Raw genomic sequence first — 7,453 nt, 5'->3', positions numbered from 1 at the left:
CTTAAATACACATCTTTGGAAACTTGAAATCTCAATTTATACTCTATCTCACTACCTGGTTGAAGGAATTGATTGCTTTTTGATCTTTAGAACCTCCCTAGTTATTAGCAAACAATTGGGATGAATGAATAACAATATCTTAAAATATGGATACTAAAATTTCCTTTGTCAAAGGGTTTGGGATCAGTACTAAATGATTTAATGGGTGTAAAATGCTTCCTGTAGTGTTTGACATACAGGGCTCATTCAGGATTAGTTGGAATTATTATTTTATTATTGTATTACACACATCTGACCTAGGGGTAGTGTAAAATTAAAGGACCATATAGTGACATCTTCACCCTGAGTAACTTTGTGTGACACTTCCCAGGATAGCTTCGAGGATTTAATGAAATAGAGAATGTGAAAACTGTGCTTTGCAAGCCTACAAATGTAATCTATTGCCCCTAAACCAATAAGCCTCTGATCCTAAACTGGATTAAAGATTTTCCTCCTAGTCCACTTCCCTGGACATTAAGATTGAATTTGTAGCTACATAGAATTAAGTAAATCATTGATAACTGTATAAATTCTTATATGCAAACAGGATAAGTACACTCAATAAAGAAAAATTCCTATGAAATAGATAAATAAAATTTAACATGAAAAATCAATTGCTCAGTTTAAATGAAGTAGTTATGCAAGAAAATTTAAAGACCCATTTGATTCCTAGTTCCCATGCCACATCTACTGTACTAGGCACCTGAAGATAGGAACTAATAAACATCATTTTAACTGTCTCATCTGATGTGTACACAAGCGAAGTATAAAAAGCATTATTTTGAAGTATCTGAAACACAGTCACTTCTATTTGACCTTTAATCCTCACCATAGCCCAAGGACATAGTTATTGTCATCTTTATCATTTTGTTGCTGTTGAGTCTCTAAGTCATGTCCAATTCTTTTGCAACCCCATGGACTGAAGCCCACCAGGCTCTTCTGTCCATGGGATTTCCCAGGAAAGAATACTGGAGTGGTTTGCTGTTTCCTTCTCCAGGGGATCTTCTTGATCCAGAGACTGAATCCATGTCTCCTATATTGCAGGCAGATTCTTTACCACTGTGCCATTGAGAAGCCCCATCTTGATTATACATAAAACAGAATTCAATTTCAAAAAGGTTAGATTACTTAAAGTAGTTACCTTTATTTTGTAAACTCATGAAAAGAAATTTAAGTCACATGGTGTCACATTCTTCTCATTATCCTCCTCCTTCCCTCCCCCACCCAGTTACTATACCCAATCTCTTATGACTGGATGCCTAATTGCACACACTGCATAATTGTGTTTTGTCATTTCTCAAAACCTGTCTACCTTCCCTGCCACTTCCCTGCTATAGGTGAAACAAATTGAAGATAATGGAACTAATTAACAAAAGCCATCCTGAAGAGTTTATTCTACTAGGCTTTACTGACCGTCCTTGGCTAGAGCTTCCTCTATTCATTACTCTGCTTATAACGTACCCCATGGCCATGATGGGAAACATAGCCATCATTCTGGTGTCCAAGTTAGACCCCCATCTGCACAGCCCCATGTATTTCTTCCTCACCTACCTCTCCTTTTTGGACATGTGCTACACCACAAGCATTGTCCCTCAGATGCTCTTTAACCTGGGAACATCTAAGAAGACAATCAGCTATATGGGGTGTGCAGTTCAGCTTTATTTCTTCCACATAATGGGGGGAGCACAGAATGTCTGCTTTTGGCTGTTATGTCTTTTGATCACTACGTGGCCATCTGCAAGCCTCTACACTACACCCTCATCATGAATCAGCGCATCTGTATCTTATTAGTGGCCACCGTGTGGCTGAGTGGAATGACCTATGCTGTCTCAGAGGCCACTGTCACTTTACAGTTACCACTGTGTGTTCGCAATACCCTGGATCACTTGCTGTGTGAGATTCCTGTTCTGATAAAGACTGCCTGTGGTGAAAAGGGTGCTAATGAGCTCACACTCTCTGTGGTATGTACTTTTTTTTTTAACTTTACAATATTGTATTGGTTTTGCCATATATCAACATGTTGTACCGCTATGCTTAATTCTTGTTTCCTATGCTTGTATCAGACATGCTGTATTTAAGATTAAATCTTCAGAGGGAAGGAAAAAAGCCTTTGGGACATGTTCTTCCCATCTCGTAGTAGTATTCTTATTTTATGGTCCAGGTATCAGCATGTACCTTCAGCCCCCCTCCTCCTTCTCAAAGAGACCAACCCAAGTTCATGGCTCTCTTCTATGAGTGGTGACTCCTGCACGCAACCCTTTCATCTACACTCTGAGCAATAAGGATGTAAAGGGGGCACTGGGCAATCTGATGAGGAGCATTTTCATTTCCAAGTGATAGTTGGTAGACATCAAATGAAATTATTTAATCATTTAGTAGATTTATAGAGCTTTCTTTAATAACTCATTCTTGTCTCCTGTTTCACCAGATCATGTTAAATATTCTTGCAAAGAACATTATGTTTCTCATATTCTTTATGGTGTTAGGCAACGGTGATACTTGGCTAGTATGTACCAGTAATGGCTACAGTCCATGGGATCACAAAGAGCTGGACACAACTGAGCAACTAAGCACAGCACAGCACAGCAATTGCACCTTGTTTGTGGAAAATATAAAAAAATAGTTTCATTCCATACTGAAATTATAACTGTTAAGTAGCAAAAATAAAAGATACTAATAATGATATAAATTATAACATAAAAGCATTAGTTCAAGCTAATCATGATGACAACCATCAGTGGACTTCCTATGACCATTTCACCTAAGAAACATTTCATCCTCTCCGAAAGATTGGCCAGAGTAAGCAGGCAGCATGGTGCCATTGTGGATTCAGGGTGAGGTACTCTACACCTAGGCCAACCATTAATTAGTCTCATAAGTTTATCAACCTCCATTTATCTAGATGCTTTGTTGCTTTTTTGCTTTTTTTCTTATTGTGTATGCTCAGTCATGTCTGACTTTTTGTGCCTCTATGGACTGTAGAACAACACGCTCCTCTGTCCATGGGATTTTCTAGGCAAGAATACTGGAGTGAGTGGCCATTTCCTACTCCAGGGATCTTCCTGACCCAGGGATCAAACCGACCTCCCAGTGTCTCCTGCACTGGCAGGTGGATTCTTTACCAACTGCATCACCTGGGAAGCCCTATTTAGATGTTACTACTTAATTAAAAGGTCTTGTAGGTCTTCATATAACCATTTAACTTCAACTTCTTCAGCATTACTGGTTGGGGCATAGACTTGGATTACTGTACTATTGAATGATTTGCCTTGGAAATGAACAGAGATCATCCTGTCTGGCGTGCTGCATGCAAAGAGTCAGACACGACTGAGTGACTGAACTGAACTGAACTTAATTAAAAACATATTGTCTATTGTACAACACAAGATATATATCAATATTTTATAAGTATAAATAGAGTATACTCTTTAAAAATTGTGAATCACTGTGTTGAACACCTATAACTTATATAATATTGTATATCAACTATATCTCAATATTTCACTAATTAAAAAATACTTTATCACTCTTGTTTAATAAAAGTGTGCAGTGTTCTGTATTTTTAACTAAAGAATGTATCATTAAATATTAAATAAAATACATGGATAAGACATGTGGATAAGTTTCTTAATGTTCCTTTTAAATGTCATAAGCATGAGGCTTCCACGTTAGTGAGAGAAAAATGTAATGATATTAATGTTGAATCACAATGTGGAAACATATTCATGCATAATGGTAACAGCCAGGAATGCCTTTTGAAACTGCAAGAACCAGTATGAAAAAGAAATAATTTGTATTTCTAGAATGGAAAACAACTTGATTACTTCAACAATATTAGTATATTTTTGATGCTTAGAATATGTATCACCAAATGTTGAAAGGGTTAAACTTAGTGCAAAGATCCACACTTAACAGAAAACTTTGTCATAAAGTTACATTTCTGAAAGCAAATTAAAGATTTTATAGTTATCTGGTATTGAATTAATATGGTGAGAAATCAACATAATGTTGTATAGTGAAAAATTAACAGGTATGAACAAGAGTCATTTGGACTTGTCTGGAATATCTTCTGATATAATCAAGATTTATGGAAATTATTGGATGAGAATTCACATGTTATCCTGAACAAGAATCAACTGCAACCCAGATGTACTTTTTAAAAATATTTATATTTTACTTATTTATTTAGCTGTGCCTGGTCTTAGTTGTGGCACGCAGGATATTTGATCTTTGTTGCATAATGTAGGATCTAGTTCCCTGACCAGAGATCAAACCTGAGCCCCTTGCATTAAGAGTGTGGAGTCTTAGCTACTGAATCCCAGACCGACATTTTTAAACAAAGCAGATCATCTGGTGCTAAGTCCAGTTCTTGAGACAAATGGACTTTGGTATATTTATATTGGAAAAAGTTCTAAATAACTTTAAAATTTGGCTGATGGGTGGCCAATTGCCAAAAAATGTTTCTAAAGTTCACATACACAGAGCAATGAAAACAAAAATTTTGTGATGTCAAATAACATCTCTGATCATTCTTATTAAAGATGTCTTTTGTCTAACAGTCTTACTTACAGAAAAATGGTAATTTTTAGAGTGGAGGGCAAAACCCAACAAGAGTTGTGTTGAAAGTTTATAGAGCTGTTAAGACTGCTTCCTTAAATCATCTGTTACTTTCCAGGCCTATAAGATAACACATTTCAGAATTGTGAATGTCTTCCACACAGAATTCAATAGTGCTAAAATATACCTTCAGGCAGATGACACCACCCTTATGGCAGAAAGTGAAGAGGAACTCAAAAGCCTCTTGATGAAAGTGAAAGTGGAGAGTGAAAAAGTTGGCTTAAAGCTCAACATTCAGAAAACGAAGATCATGGCATCTGTTCCCACCACTTCATGGGAAATAGATGGGAAACAATGGAAACAGTGTCAGACTTTATTTTTCTGGGCTCCAAAATCACTGCAGATGGTGACTGAAGCCATGAAATTAAAAGACGCTTACTCCTTGGAAGGAAATATATGACCAACCTAGAGAGCATATTCAAAAGCAGAGACATTATTTTGCCAACAAAGGTTCGTCTAGTCAAGGCTAGGGTTTTTCCTGTGGTCATGTATGGATGTGAGAGATGGACTGTGAAGAAAGCTGAGCGCCGAAGAATTGATGCTTTTGAACTGTGATGTAGGAGAAGACTCTTGAGAGTCCCTTGGACTGCAAGGAGATCCAACCAGTCCATTCTGAAGGAGATCAGCCCTGGGATTTCTTTGGAAGGAATGATGCTGAAGCTGAAACTCCAGTACTTTGGCCACCTCATGCGAAGAGTTGACTCATTGGAAAAGACTTTGATGCTGGGAGGGATTGGGAGTGGGAGGAGAAGGGGACGACAGAGGATGAGATGGCTGGATGGCATCGCTGACTCAATGGACATGAATCTCAGTGAACTCTGGGAGTTGGTGATGGACAGAGAGGCCTGGCATGCTGCGATTCATGGGGTCGCAAGGAGTCAGACACGACTGAGTGACTGATCTGATCTGATCTGATGGGATTCTTACCCTCTTTCATTTTAAACACACAATCTCATGACCATACTCTAATCCAAAAACAGCAAGGAGCACAAGAAGTCTTTTGGAGATGATGAACATTTTACTATACTTTTTGTAGAAAGAGTATCATAGGTATAGACAGGTCTAAACTCACCACAATGTATCATTAAATATATGCAGCTTTTTGCATACTAAGTATACCTCAATGGCAACGCACTCCAGTACTCTTGCCTGGAAAATCCCATGGATGGAGGAGCCTGGTAGGCTACAGTCCACGGGGTCGCTAAGAGTCAGACACAACTGAGCAACTTCACTTTCCCTTTTCACTTTCATGCATTGGAGAAGGAAATGGCAACCCACGCCAGTGTTCTTGCCTGGAGAATCTCAGGGACAGCAGAGCCTGGTGGGCTGCCATCTATGGGGTTGCACGGAGTCGGACATGACTGAAGTGACTTAGCAGCATACCTCAATAAGTTTCTTTAAAATAAATGTGAATCTGAAACAAAGGAAGAATACTAATCTAATTCCAAACGAAGAGGAAGAATTAGAGGGTTTTTCTAGGAACAGATGATTAAAAAAAATTGAATATTTAGTATAAATATGTATGAATATATCATTGACTGAGGGAACTTTATAATCAAAAAATGTTTAAGAGCTCATAACTATTTTCTTTGCAGATCTAGGGAGGAAAAAAAAATCTTAAAATTTGTATGGAAACACAACAGACCCCCAAAGAGCCAAAACAATCTTAAGAAAGAAAAATGGAGCTGGATGAATCTGGCTCCCTTACTTTAGACTATTGCAGGCAGATTCTTACTGTCTGAGCCACCAGGGAAGCCCATAGTATAAAGCTATAGTCATCAAAACAATATGGTGCTGGCACAAATACAGATATATAGATCAATGGGACAGGACGAAAGTCCAGAAGTAAGATCATGCAGCTATGGTCAGTTAATCTACAACAAAGGAGGCAAAGGTATACAATGCAGAAAAGATAGTCTCTTCAATAAGTGGTGCTAGGAAAACTGGACAGTTACATGTAAAGGAATGATCAGACCATTCTCTAACATTATACACAAAAACAAAATCAAAATGGATTAAAGACCTAAATGTAAGGCCAGACACTATAAAATTCTTAGAGAAAAACATAGGCAGAACACCCTTTGACATAAATTACAGCAATATTTTTTTTGGACCTATCTCCTAGGTCAATGAAAATAAAAACAGAAATTAACAAATAGGACCTAATTAAACTTAAAATCTTTTGAACAGCAATGGAAACCATAAACAAAATGAAAAGACAACCCACAGAAGGGGAGAAAATATTTGCAAATGATAAGACTGAGATTAATCTTGTTCAATATCGGTTCAGTATTAAAAAAAAAAATCAAAAAAATGGATGGAAGATTTAAATAGACATTTCTCCAAAGAAGACAAACAGATGACCAAAAGCACATGACGAGATGCTCACCATAGCTAAACATTACAGAAATGGAAATCAAAACTACAAGTGATATCACCTCACACCTTCAGAATGGTCATCATCAAAAAGTCTACAAATGATAAATGCTGGAGAAGTTGTGGTGAAAAGGGAACTCTCCTACAGTCTTGGTGGGAATGCAAATTGGTACAGCCACTGTGGAGAACAGTATAGAGGTTCATTAAACCAAAAACAGAACGGACTTAATCATTCAGAAATTCCACTCCTGGGCACATACTCTGCTGCTGCTGCTGCTGCTGCTAAATCGCTTCGGTCGTGTCTGACTCTGTGAGACCCCATAGACGGCAGCCCACAAGGCTCCCCCATCCTGGGATTCTCCAGGCAAGAACACTGGAGTGGGTTGCCATTTCCTTCTCCAATGCACAAAAGTGAAAAGTG

The 7,453-nt window shown here is 37.9% G+C and overlaps 1 pseudogene; it reads left to right on the top strand.

The window, feature by feature from the left end:
• Positions 1–1,395: 1,395 nt before the first annotated feature.
• On the top strand, positions 1,396–2,376 carry LOC129647476 (olfactory receptor 2B11-like; annotated as a pseudogene).
• The last annotated feature ends 5,077 nt before the right edge of the window (positions 2,377–7,453 follow it).

This window comes from Bubalus kerabau, chromosome 3 (genome assembly GCF_029407905.1).
Source record: "Bubalus kerabau isolate K-KA32 ecotype Philippines breed swamp buffalo chromosome 3, PCC_UOA_SB_1v2, whole genome shotgun sequence".
In the NCBI taxonomy this organism is placed as follows: domain Eukaryota; kingdom Metazoa; phylum Chordata; class Mammalia; order Artiodactyla; family Bovidae; genus Bubalus; species Bubalus kerabau.
This window is presented reverse-complemented; position numbering and strand designations above follow the sequence as displayed.